Here is a 12390-nt window from a genome sequence, read left to right on the forward strand (position 1 = left end):
TCCTCCAACCCAAATGTCAGTCCTGTTTACAATAGTGGCACTATGCAGTATTTGTCCTTATGTCACTGAGATATTTCACTTAGCATAATGTCCCCCAGCATTACCCATTTTGAATAATATTTCATGAGTTCCTTGTTTTCTCTGTAGTGTCCCAGCCATTTTTGAATGATCGTTAGCAGTATTTTGCTTGCATGTGATACCAATGATATTGTTCAGTAATTTCCACATTCAGTTGGATCATCCTTCTTGTAAATTGGAACAAATATAGACTTCTTCCAATCCATGGGCCAGACAATTGTCTTCCAAATTTCCTTGCATAGACTGGTGAGTGCAACCAAGGCTGCATCTGTTAATTGAAACAAGTCAATTGATATCCCATTGATTCCTGGGCTTTAATTTTTTTGCCAATACCTTCAATGCAGCTTCTACTTCCTCTTTCATTACAGTTGGCTCGTGTTCATACGGCACTTCCTGAAATTTTTCAGTGCCATTCAATTTTTTCTGGTACAGTGACTCCATGTAGTCCCTCCATCTTCTTTTGATGCTTTCTGGGTCTTTCAATACATTACCCATAGTATTTTTCAATATTGCAACACAAGGCATAAATTTGTTCTTCAGTTCTTCCCTTTTTATTCTCCAATTCCTGTTCTCTGCAGATTCCATTATAATACTTTGCTTTGTCTTCCTGAGCTGCCCTTTGAAACCGTCTATCCACCTCTTTCACTTGAACATGTTGGATTTTGCTTCTTGATGCTCCAGTGTAATCTTTAGAGTCTCTTCCGACATAAATTTCAATTTTTTTTCTCCTCAGTTTTTGTAATGACCTTTTGCTCTCTTCATTGATGATACCCTTGATATCATCCCACAACTCATCTGGTCTTCTCTCATTGGTATTCAATGTCTCAAACTTATTCTTAAGATGATCATGAAATTCTGATGGAATGGATTCAAGATTCTATCTTGGTTCCTGCAGACTTATGTTAACTTCCTTTGGCCTCAATTTGAACTTGCATATGAGTAATTGATGATCTGACTCACAGACTACTCCTGGCATAGTTTTGACTGCTGATATTGAGTTCCTCCAATAATTTCTTCCACAAATGTAGTCAATCTGATTTCTATGCAGCCCATCAGGTGAAATCCACATGTAAAGTCATCTTTTGTGTCTATTAAAAGAAGTATTTGCAATGACTCTATCTCCAGCCTCATTTCTATAAGTAAGCCCATATTTTCCAACTATTGTTCCTTCTTTACTGTTGCATTCCAGTCACCAATTATCATTAATGCATCCTGATTGCACGTTCAATCAATTTTAGACTGCAAAATTTGGTAAAAATTCTCAATTTCTTCCTCTTTGACTCCAGATGTAGGAGCATATATTTGAATAATAGTCGTGTTGATTGGTCTTTCTTTTATGCATATGGATAGTATCCTATCATTCACAACATTGTATTTCAAGATAGAACTTGATTATCTGATTCAAAGTGGCCATAGCCGATTCATCACATCTCACTAATGACGAGTATGTCAATATTCAAACATTCCATTTCCTTTCTACAATTTCCAGTTTTCTAACATTTAAGCTACATACATTCTATATACCAATTATTAAACAATGATTGTTATTGATTTTCCTCATTCCAACTGACTTCCAATCTGGGCTCTACCACTACACTACCATATCTATCCTCTTTGTTTAGTGTTCAAAGGGTTTTCAAAAGTCTTTTATATAGGAAGTAGATTGCCCATCCTGTTTCCTAGTCTGCCTTAATCAGGGAGCTCCACCAAACCCATCCATGATCAGAAACCCTTTTGGAATTTGACACACCAGTGGTAAAGATTTCAGTATCACAGCAACCACAAGTAACTTCAATACAGCAAACTGACAGATAAGAGTTGCACCACTTAGAACAATGTTCTCTCCAAACACAATCAATTCTAGGTCCTGTATGCCTACACAAGAGGCTTTCCATTCAAGCTTAAAGATTTCAGTATCACAGCAACCTCAAGTAATCTCAATATAGCAAACTGACAGATACGAGTTGTACCACTTAGAACAATGTTCTCTCCAAACACAATCAATTCAAGGTCCTGTATGCCTACACAAGAGGCTTTCCATTCAAGCTTATTGCAAACAAGATCAGATACAGTTAATCAGCTTACGCTTGATTGTTAACACAATTAAAAATGCTCAAACAGTTTACCCCCAGCTATCAAGTAAATCACAAACACTTACCCACCAGGATCCAAGCCTAAAAGGCCAGCAGTTCAAGTTCATTACCCTTTCATGGAAGAAAGGGATGACAATTTGCTCCAAATAAAATTCATAGCCTCATAAACTGGGTGGAGGGTGGCTGTGTGTTGCTTACAGGTTATAATTCAGGATCAGAATCTGAGTAGCCTATCTTCAGGGTGTCAGGTGAAACCTGTCCTTGGATAACTCAAACAACTGAAGGTGCTGAAAGAACTTCCCTGAACTGAACAAAGGAGACTTTGCCTATATGTTTCCTAATCCTGATTTTAAATTGTCGCTTGATAAGTCTGATCCTGAATTGTCTTTTGACAGTCCATGAGATATTCAGTACTCTTCTCTAACACTATCTATCAAAGGTATTTATTCTTCTACTGTCACCTTTAATTGATACCCAACTTTCAGATGCATTATTGCTGTTGTTTTGTACCTTCAAGTCAGAAATGACCCACAGCTGACCCTCCAGTGGATTTTTAGATGCAAAAATTGCAAGGGAAGAGATTACCCATCCTTCTTCCATGAAACAACTGGAGAATTTGAACTGCATGTCTTTGAGATGTCAATGCAACTTTTTTACCAGTAGGCCACCAGAGAAAGACACATGACTTAATCTTCAAACTGGTATCACTGCCTTTCAGTACCTTGGAAGGGTTCTGGACAGCTGACTTCCCCAAAGCAACATTTCTTTTGATTCTTATTTTTTTGACTGCTCTTGCTGGGTGTGTTGTTTTTGGATGAAATCAGTAACCACTCCAAATTTCATTCCAATTATGTTACCTATTGGACTAGTTGTTGTTTTTGTCATTGTTGCAGTGAACCACTGAGTTGCAACTAAGCCATCACTGACCCTAAAGTAGTTTTCATAGACTAACAAATCATAGGGGAGGAGACTGCGCATCTTATTCCTGCAAAGCAACTGGTGGATTTAAACCATATGCTTTTGATTTGACAGAGCTTCTTATTGGCCAGTAGTGAGGACCTTCGTTTTCTTCATGTTAAAGTGTACTTAATATTGAAGGAGGGAGTCTTTGATTTATTGCTATAAGCACCTCCAATTCTCCTCACTTTTGGCAAATAAAGTTGCGTTATCTTCATAACACAGGTGATTCTGATGCCACATCCCCCCCGCCCCCAAGTCTAGCCTCTCAGGTGATTTGATCTGCATAAGGATTAAATAGGCATAAAGAAAGATAAAACCATGATGTAGACATTTCTCAGTTTTAAACCATGCAATGTTCCCCTGTTCTCTTCAGACAACAGTCTCCCAGTTTAGTCTAAGTTTCTCATGAGCACAATTAATGTTCTGAGATTCCCACTCTTCTCAATGGTAACCATAGTTTGCTATAATCCACAAAGTAAAATACCTTTGCATAGTCTATAAAACACAAATAAAAATCCTCCTGATAGTCTCTGCCTTCACTCAAGATCCATCTGACATACCAATCATATCTCTTATGTCATGGCCTTTCTTAATTCGCCTTGACTTTTTGGCAGTTCTCTGTCAGTGTACTATGCAGGTTGTTTTTGGATGATCTTCAGTAAGATTTTACTTGCATGTGCTATTAATAATATTGTTAGATAATTTCTACTTTCTGTTGAATTATCTTTCTTAAAAATGAGAACAAATATATATCTCTTACAGTCAGCTGGCTGTGTAGCTATCTTCTAAATATCTTGGCACAGACGGGTGAACACATCCAGAGCTACATCTGCTTATTAAAACATGTCAGCTGCTATCCCATCAATTCCTGGGGCCTTATTCTTTGTCAATGTTTTCAGTGCAACTTGAATTTCTTTTGTTTTCACTGATTCCTGATAATATATTACCTCTTGAAATGGTTCCAGCTTTAATTTAAATTTGTACACCAGCATTTGAAGGTCTGTTCCACAGTCAGCACCCGGCTTGATTTTGGCTCTCAAGACTAAGTTTCTCCAATGATTCTTTCCACAGATGGACTAAATCTGATTCCTATGTACTCCATTAGATGAAGTTCTTGGGGATAGTCACCATTTGTATTCTTTTAAAAAGTATTTGTGATGAATAAATCATTGATGTACACAATCCAATCTTTTGATCTCCAGTCTAATTTCTGTCACTAAGTCTGTACTTTCTAAACACTGATTTCTCATCTTCGTTTCTAAATCAGGAGTGGCATCAACTTCCTAAACAACGTGCCTCTGGAAACTCTATGAACGTTGAAAATGTTGAGAGTTGTAGAGGGGCTTCAGGCCTTTTGTTCATAGGGTTGCTGCGAGTCATGCTCGACTTGAAACCAATCAGCAACAACAATACTCAATTATTATTAATGCAATTTGATTGAATGTTCAATCAATTTCATACTTTAAAAGTTTGTTATTTCTGTTATTGTTAGGTGCCATCAAGTTAAGATGAATCATAGCAACCCTATGAACAACAGATCTGAACCTTGCTCTATCCTGTGCTATCCTCATCATCTCTGACACACTTGAGCCAATTGCTGCAATCACTGTATCAATCCATCTTATTGAAAGTCTTCTCCTTTTTTGTTAATCTTCCACCTTTCCAAGAATGATGTCCCTTTTCAAGGAATAACCTCTCCCAACAACACACACAAAGTATGCAAGAGGAAGCTTTGCCATTCTTGCTTCTAAGAAGCATTCTGTCTGCACTTTTTGCAAGACATATCTCTTCTTTTGGCATTCCACGTGATACTCAGTACTCTTCTTCAATACCACAGGTCAAAGGCTTCATTTCCTCTTTTTTTTTCATTTCCTCTTTTATCATCCTTATTCATTGCCCAGTTTTCAGAGGCATAGCAAGTCATTGAAAAGACTATCACTTAATCAAGCAAACAGTGTTTAAATTAACAATTTCTCCTCAGTATTTTGATGTATTCTCTGACAATGGATTTTCTATTTAAAATTGTTTCTTGGTCTCCTGACCACTACCAAGAGTGTTGATTGTAGATCTAAGCAAGATGGAATAGTTGACAATTTAAATATTTCTTACATTTATCACACTGTTACTTATCAGTTCAGTGATCAGGATTTTTGCCATATTGTTGAGATGCAACTATAATGAAGGCTGTAGTCCTTGATTTTTTGTAGCACACATGTCAAGTCTTCCTCACTTTCAGCAAGCAAGGTTATATCATCTGCATAACACAGGCTGTTGATGAGACTTCCTCCTATCCTAACTATATTTTTCTTCATAGTTTCCAACTTTTTGAATGATATGTTCAGCATACACATTGAATAGATATGGAGAAATGGTATAACACTGGGACAAACCTTTCCTGATTTTAAAACAGTGTTCCCTTGCTTCATTCAGACAACAACTTCTTGTTCTAGGCATAGGTTTCATATGAGCACAATTAATTGTTTCAGGATTCTCTTTTTTCTCAATATTAGCCATAGCTTGTTGTTATCCACACAGTCAAATACACTTGCATAGTCAATAAAGCACATCCGTCTGTCATCAGCAATGCTAGTCCTGATGCCACATCTCTACCAAACCCAGCTTGAACGTCAAACAGTTCTCTCTGTCAATGTTATCACAGTTTTTTATAATTTTCAGCAATATTTTGCTTGCATATAACATCAATGATTTGTTCTATAATTTCCACACTCTGTAGGATCATCATTATTGGGACTAGAAACAAATATGGATCTATTTCAGTTAGTTGGCCAAGCAGTTGTCCTCCACATTTCCTGACATAGACTGATGAGCACATTCAGGATTGCCCCTGTTATTTGAAAATGTTAATTGGTATTCCATCAATCCCGAGGCCTTTATTTTTTGCCAATATCTTCAATGAAACTTAAACTTCTTCCTCATTCCCACTGGATTTTATTCATATGATGCTTTCTGAAATATTTCAGTGTTAATTCTTTTTGGTAGAGTGATTCTGTGTATTTCATCTTTAGTTTATGCTTCCTGGATCACTCAAGATTTTATCCATATCATCTCTCAGCATTGTAAATGAAAGATTGAATTTTTTTCAATTAATTCAACTTTAGAAATGTTTTGTGAGTTCTTCCCTATTTATCTTCACTTGAACTGAAAAATAATCTCCAGAATATATTTGAGACATTGAACATTAATGAGCAAACATCTGATTAGTTATGCGATGAGATCAAAGATATCCATAAAAAGAGCAAAAGATCATTACAAAGACAGAAGAGGGGAAAAAAGACAAAAAAGGATATCAGAAGGGAAGCTGAATTGTCCTAGAGAGTTAAGAAGCCAAAAACAAAGGCACAAAATACTGAACTAAAAGAGACAAACTGAAGATTTCAAAGGGCAGCTCAAGAAAACAAAACAAAGTACTATAACAGAACATGCAGAAACCAGGCTGTGACATTGCAGATTTTTCATAAATTGTTTATAAGTCTTTTATGCCAGCTTCTGATCTTCTAATGTCTTTCCTTGGCCTTTTGCTTCTTTAGTCAGAATTAAGCACACAGTTGTTGTTGTTATTGTTGTTATATGCTATTGAGTTGCTTGGGACTCATAGTAACCCTATGTACAACAGCTCTGAACCCTGCTTTATCCTGAGCCAATTTCATTGTCTCTGATACACCTACCCTCATTATCCCAGACTCAGTAGTCAATCCATCTCATGGAGGACATCCCTCTTTTGTTCTGCCCCTCCACCTTCCCAATCAGGGTATCCCTTTGCAAGGACTGGTTCCTCTTTGCAGCATGCCCAAAGTATATCAGGTGAAGCTTCAGAATCCTTGCCTCCTACCAGCAGTCTGGTGTCACCCTTTCCAGGATGAACCTGTTTGTTCTCCTAGTAGCCCATGCTATATTCAATACTCTTTTTCAGCACCACAGCTTAAAGGCACCAATTCTCCTTTCATCCCTAGTCATTGTCCAGCTTTCTGATGTAATTTGATGTAATGCAAATAATTGCAAAGACCATGGCCTGGATCGGATGCACTAAACACTAAACACTAAACAGACTAAAGTTGTTGCTCTCCAATATTCTGGAAAGGTCCCTGATAGCAGATTTCATAAAGCCCTGCCCAATTAAATAAATTTGAACTTATTGTGATAATAAAATACAGTACTCAGGGATAGAAGTGAGAAGGGACTAGTGTACACACCATTGTAGGTAGTGCCTTTAAAGAGTAGACTTCTACTTTTGTTGAGCCAGCTTGGAAGTACTATTTATTTTTGCTTCTCCTTATTATGTTTCTAGAATAAGAATGTGACATTATGATTGGAAGAGGACTCATCTGTAACCTTTATTATGCAGATGACATGGCCTTACTTTCTGAAAGTGAGGAGAACTTGAAACACTTGGTCAGAAGATCAAAGACTGAAACCTTCAATATAGGTGGCATTTCAACATCAACAAAATGAAAATTCTCACCAGTGGATCTATTGGTAATATCATGATAGATAGAGAAAATATTGAAATTATCAAGACTTCATCTTACTTGGACCCACAATCAGTATACTTGGTAGAAGCAGTTAGGAGATCAGGAAATGTATTACACTGGGAAAGTCTGCAGTAGGCCCTCTCCAAGTTACTGAGGAGCAATGATTTTAGTTTGAGGACTAAGATCTGCCTGGTTTAGGTCATGATCTTTTCAATCATTTGCTATACATCTGAGAACTGCCCAATGACTAAAGATGACAGAAGAAAAATTGTTGCTTTGAGTTCTAATGTTGGAAGAGAGTACTGAGTATACTATGGACTGCCAAATAAATATATCTTGGAGAAGAGGCACCCAAAGTGCTCCTTGGAAGTACAATTGGTGAAGTTATGTTTTATATACTTTGGACATGTTGCTAGGAGAAGCTATTCCTTGGAAAAGAACATCATACTTGGAAAGTTGGAGGGACAGCGAAAAAAGGAAGATTCTTAGCCAGGCAAGCTGACACAGTGAGTGTAGAAATGAGCTTTAGTATGTCAGAGAAGATGAGGATGGCACAGGATAGGACAGTGTTCAGATTAAGTAGTTCATAGGTTGCTTTGAGTCATGCTCAACTCTACAGCAACAAAGAACAACAACTGTTTTCAGAAAGTTCTAGTGGCGTAGTAGAAGAAGTTTCACTGTCAATACAAAGTCAAGTGGTTCAAGTCCCCCAGCTATTCCATAGGAAAGAAATGGACAGTGTCTTCCTGTGTGATTTATAACCTCTGAAAACCTACTGGAGGTTCGACTATGAGTTAGATCCAACTCAAAAGTACATTAACAACAATTATGTCTTCAGAGCTTTAGTAGGTAAGGAACTGTGTGCTACCATGTGGTTCAAGGTGGATCATAAGTCACTTTGAATCAAATAGATGCTCTTCAGGAGAATTGTGGACCATCTTCTCACATCCAATTTACAGCTTCTGAAAAGCTGTTGAAGTGTTCTGACTTGATAGCACTGAGTTGAGCTGACTTTGTCTTCTTCCTGTCTCTTCTACCCTCTCTTTCTGTGCTTGCAACTCCATCCTAGAGGCTCAAGGCAGTCAAGAATCTCATGTGAGGACCCTACATGACTTTGATTGGTAGTGGCCACATAGAAAAAGATTTGTGAATGTGTATGAAGTGTGTAGAAGTATGGATGAAAACAAACAAACCACAGGAGGGTAAAAGAGGGAACACAGGGAGAGAAATAAAGAGGAAGTTGGATGAAATGGTTTAAGGGGTAAAGATAAACATATAGTTGTCAGGTGCTTGGAAGCAGTATTTGGGACTTCCGGGTTTAGGTATTTCTCTCTTTCCCATCAGTATCTCTTGGCTCCAGGTCCCGTCTTGAGCACTGTGCTCTTATTTTGAGATGGGCAGAGAGAGACCCTCAGAGACACTTTTGGAATGGAATAGTTAAGTGCAGTGATAAAAATTTACATAGAGGATGTACATGAACAAAACAATGTATATGAATGTTTGTTTGCAAACCAATACAAAAGTTTTAAAAAATATACAGAGGAACACCACCTTCAAAACAAAAGACCAGTCTCTATATATCTATTACCCCAAATTCTCCTTCAGTTTGGGTTCCTACAGCTGCTTTTTGTGGGAATTTGATCTACCACGTGGTTATAAGACCTATTGCTTCTCTTCTCTGAGCTCCCTTTTCTTTATAAAAGGGACACTAAAGGCCAAATAGGGTCCCTGCTTAATGTGGAACATCTGTGAACCAGGAGACTGTGGATCAGGGAACCAAGGAGTACTGGTGCACAATAGTTAATTGTTTGTCTCCTAACCAGGAGCTTGTAAGTTTGGACTTATTCAGGAAAATAGATTTGGCTTCTATGAATTTTACAGCCTAGCAAACCCAATGGAGTAGTTCTACCATGCCATCTAAGGTTACTATGAGTTGAGATGGACTCAGGGCATACCACAACTGTGAAGATGATCTCACTGAGGATGTCTTCTCTCACTCAGAGATTCTCACCTTGTTTCTGAAAAAGACCTCTGTTCATACAACAGAGAATGGTTCAGAGAGACTCTGTGATTGTATGTCAGAGACAGAAAGATGTGCCCATTGTGACCTTTTACTGGACTTTTCCTGGAAAGGTGTCCCTGTAAGGCTGGAGGATTAAAAATAAAAATAAAAAAAATAAGTGAACACTAAGTAAGAGGGAACCAGGCTCTGAGCAGTGAGATGATGGCCTGAGCACTTGGAGTCAGCTTCTGGATTGGGAGTTAAACAAGCCATGTCAGTCCCTGATGGCCAGCCAGCCTTATTTACTTGGACTTTCCTCAGGGTCTGAACTCATCAGAAGGCTTGCCCTATGCCCGTCACCATCAGCTTTGGAGGCATTTGAATAATGAATTCTGTATAAGACTGAAAACCTCAAAGTTCCATCTGTAACAAGACTTGAAATAATTACAGCTGATGATTGCCTGATATACCCAGCCAGAAAAAAACCAGAACATCTTATGGCTGCCAGCAATTACAAACAGCACCAACTTTAGCTCAGATCGAACTTTTAAATGAATACATGAATATATTTCTGAAGATCAGACCGCAAGAGAGACCCTGACAGTTGGGGTAAATTTGTGCGTACAGAATGAGTTGGCAAAAAATGAATACTTCAAACCCCACAGGGGAGTGTGGGGGAAGAGAGAGTAGTTATTACCTCTTTCTCTCTACCTTTTGTCCATACCAGTCTACAAAGAAAATAGCAAAATGTTGAACTGAATGGAATGCTACTAAAAAACAAATTCCAATTCATGAAAATGCTATGTGTTGCACTGTCTTCTAGATGCACACTATCACAGGTGAATGAGTTACGGTAGACTGCTTGTAATAGATATGGTCTAGAGCATGGAACATGGTGCTTTTCTTCTTGCATGATTTAAGACAAATTAGGTTTCAGAATGAGCCCATTTTTCTTAAAACTCTTATTTTACTTTGTCATTAACCTACTCTGTGCCTCGGTTTCCTCATCTGCAATGTGGATAACATAATAAGTAACTTTTTCAGAGTGCTGTCCTGTAGAGTAAATAAGATCATATTTATAAAGTGCTTTGTATTTTATACTGTATCTGGAATAAGGCCTCCAGTTAGTACTGTACTCTCTCATCCCACATGTAAAGCACTCACCACTCCTTTTCTATTTGCCTTATCTGATATTTATATTCTTAGATTGAAAATATAATAGCTATATTTATCTGACCTAATACATCCACTTAGAAGTACATGGATATTGAAGACTAAAAACATAGCACTTTCTTGTTGGAAGTTAAGTGTCAACCATGAAAACAACAGAGCTAAACTCTAGCCAATCCTGCACCATCCTCACAATTGCTGCCTCAACCCATTTGAAGTCACTCTTTAAGGGTCTTCTTGTCAATGACCTTCTATTCTACCAAGGAAAATGCATGTCACAAGGGATTGTCCCTTCCTGATGATACTACCACAATATGTGAGACAAAGTTAATTTCTGGTCCAAATGTTTTCCCTAATAATTTATTGACCAAGCAACTAAAATAATACATACAAAAACTTTAAACCAGACAAGAAAGTAAATTATTTGATTTCCCTCCACTCTCCTTACAGGTAATAGTATAACAAGGATGAGGAAATTGCAACAAATCCTCTTCTCAGAGGGATAAAGAGAGTCAGGCAATTGATAATGTCAGTAGGTCTAACATTGCCCTGGACTGTCATACAGAGGGCGCTCCAGTCTGAGAGAGGTAAAAATGATTTGATTATGCTCATCTGCTTCTCTTCAATTCTTCCCTTTTCTTTATCTCTCTCTCATTTTTTGTTTTGTTCAATGTTCTTCATTTCTCATTATTTTCCTCTGTCTTGTTTTAAATGGACAATGAGGATTAGCATTCCTTTTATTCTATTTGACTTTTTATTATGGTTTGAGTGGAAGTTTGCAAAGCAAATTTGTTTACCATTCAAACATTGACTCGTATTTTGTTTCATGATATTAATTAGAATCCCCACATTGTAACAACACTCTTTCAGCTTCTTCTCTGTGATTGTTATTTCCATTCATCCTTCCATTCTAAGCCTTTTAGTCTTCAGAGCTTTATCCCTTCATTACCTTTTTGATCTCATAAAATTGATGTTCTAAGGAATGAGTACATCTCAGCGTGGTTTTCTTTTTTGTTGTTCTTGTTAAATTACACGATAATCTAGTGTTTGAATGAAAGTTAAGTCAGGAGTGAATTCAGTTCTAAAACCACAGGCTAACTAAGAATCATTCTTAGGGGTTCCATCAGTCTCTCTCAGTCGTCTATCAAACCTGACATTTTTTGTGCTTTTGAGTTTTGTCCTATCTTTTCCTTCTACTCTGTCCAAGAAATACTATTGTGTTCATTTGTCGAAAACTGGTAGCTGGGCAAAAGTAACACCAACCACCAAATAGATTAGACATAGAAAAGGATATGAATCAAACTACAAAGTTCATTCTCAAAAAAAGTTAATAAAAGAATGGGAAAATATTTTCTTGAAGAAACATTTTCAGAAGTATTTTGGAGGTAAAGACAGTTATATTTTCTATCTATTTAGTTCTAAATATTTAGTTCAATGAATGCAAAAACATTCACCATGAGGTCCATAACTCCAGTGGTCAGAATGCTAGGGTGACTTTCATCAAGTTACTTGAGTTCTTCTGTAAAACCCTTTTACTTACTTTATAAGGCATGATGTCTAGATGATGTCTTAGGGGGTTTTGGTCCATTACATTCCA

This window comes from Elephantulus edwardii, unplaced genomic scaffold (genome assembly GCF_000299155.1).
Source record: "Elephantulus edwardii isolate Elephantulus edwardi_28Jun2011 unplaced genomic scaffold, EleEdw1.0 scaffold00120, whole genome shotgun sequence".
NCBI classification, from domain to species: Eukaryota; Metazoa; Chordata; class Mammalia; order Macroscelidea; family Macroscelididae; genus Elephantulus; species Elephantulus edwardii.